Below are 2,183 nucleotides of genomic sequence, written 5' to 3' on the forward strand. Positions count from 1 at the left end.
AAGGGCAAATACTGTTCTTAGTGATTCCAAATCAGAAGGCAGGAGAAAAGTCAGAAACATTAGTTTGGAGAGTCAGAGCCAAATATTTGAGGAAATTAGAATAATTCAGAATCTAGTTTGGTTTACAGGTATACGACAAAACAATTAATAGGACCAGAATTTAATATCCACAAGACTGTGCTATAGTTTCCTACCGAAACTTAATTTTCTTTTCTGTACAATCACCGTCATTTCTATCAGATACTCAGAGTAAGACTAATTTGTTTTAAACTTGACCTGACTATTTGTAAGTGAAGCAAAAATAGTAATTGACCCTATAGACTTTGTTTAAATCATTTTTGCTGGAACTTTTCATGAGGAATGTCAAGTTGGACTTTTAAAATATCTTGAGGCTAAGAAGCCAAGCCCAGAACACCATCAGACTTTGCCTGTGATCTCTATAGAGAGATAGAGATAGAGAGATTTGGGTTAATTCCACTTTTCTCAAGGTCCCCAAAATATCCTGAGAGTTTTAGGTCTTCCAGGAAGTGACCTTTCTTCCTCACTTTGTAAGGCTTGGAATTCTGTAAACTAGTTTTCCAAGGGGCTTTATTGTTTCCAGAAATTCAACCTTAGTTCCTTTAAACTATCTGTACATATGTGATTTTATGCACATTATTTACAGAGATGACATTCCAGTCAAAGTCTTGGTAATATAATCAGTGTTTCTAATTGTGTCCTGTTATAAGTAAAACAGGTTCCTATTAAACTTATGCAAATAACTATATTACCCTGAAAATAAGAATATTCAATAATTTCCTGAATTCTGGAGGGATCAGGAAGGGGAAAAAAACAAATGTTCCAACTCTGTTAACAAAAGTATGTATGCCAAACTACTATAATTCATAGATAAAGAGAAGAGGAATCATTCTCTGTCAGGTCTTGTCCCTGTTGCTGCCTTCACCATCTGCACTATGGCTTTTATAACTAGGCAATTCATGCGTTCCATGTCCTTCTCCTCCACCACCATGGCCTTGGCGAACAAAATCCTCATCAAGCACATGACGGTCATCAGCAGTGGGTTGATGGGTGCCAAAATTGCCCAGGTTGCTGCAGCAACTGACCACACAGTAGTGCTGGTGGACCAAACAGAGGACATCCTGGCAAAATCTAGAAAGGGTATTGAGGAAAGTCTTCAGAAAGTGACCAAGAAGAAGTTTGCAGAAAACCCCAAGAGTGCTGATAAGTTTGTGGCAAAGACCCTGAGCAGCATATCGACCAGCATGGATGCAGCATCCATGGTCCACAGCACAGACCTGGTGGTGGAGGCCATTGTAGAGAATCTGCAGGTGATGAACGAGCTCTTCAAGAGGCTGGACAAGGCTGTGGAACACACAGTCTTTGCCAGCAACACTTCCTCGTTGCAGATCACAAGCCTAGCCAATTCCACCACCAAACAGGACCAGGCTCAATTTCTTCAACCCAGTGCCTTTGATGAAGCTTGTGGAGGTCATTAAAACACCAATGACCAGCCAGAAGACCTTTGAATCTCTGCTAGACCTCAGCAAAGCCCTGGGAAAGCACCCTGCTGCTTGCAAGGACACTCCTGGGTTTATTATGAACCGTCTTCTGGCGTCATACCTCATAGAAGCAGTCAGGCTGTATGAATGAGGTGACATGTCCAAGGAAGACACTGACACTGCTATGAAGCCAGGCCTCAGGTACCCCGTGGGTCCATCTGAGTGTCTCGATTATGTTGGATTGGATACTACGAAGTTCATCCTGGATGGTTGGCATGAAATGGACTCAAAGAACCCCTGTTTCAGCCCAGCCCATCCCTGAATAAGTTGGTAGCAGAGAATAAGTTTGACAAGAAGAATGGAGATGGATATTACAAATACAAGTGAGCAGCTTCTCTGGCTCCAGGACGAAGCCCCATAAGCACATACCAGCAACTCCCCAAGTGCCTGATCATAAGAGAGTACTATCAGCAACCATATGACAAAAAAATAGACAACTTGGAAGAAATGGACAAATTCTTAGAAAAGTATAACCTTCCAAAACTGAACCAGGAAGAAAAAAAAATCTTAACAGACCCATCACAAGCACAGAAATTGAAAAACTGTACTCAAAAATCTTCCAACAAACAAAAGCCCAGGACCAGATGGGATCAAAGGTGAATTCTACCAAAAATTTAAGAAGAG

At 41.2% G+C, this 2,183-nt stretch overlaps 1 pseudogene; it reads left to right on the plus strand.

The window, feature by feature from the left end:
- The first annotated feature begins 953 nt into the window (after nt 1-953).
- On the plus strand, nt 954-1,886 carry LOC129560947 (hydroxyacyl-coenzyme A dehydrogenase, mitochondrial pseudogene; annotated as a pseudogene).
- Nucleotides 1,887-2,183: the final 297 nt, after the last annotated feature.

The sequence above is a fragment of the Moschus berezovskii genome, chromosome 10 (assembly GCF_049115385.1).
Source record: "Moschus berezovskii isolate FMDL1 chromosome 10, NW_MosBer_1.0, whole genome shotgun sequence".
NCBI lineage: Eukaryota > Metazoa > Chordata > Mammalia > Artiodactyla > Moschidae > Moschus > Moschus berezovskii.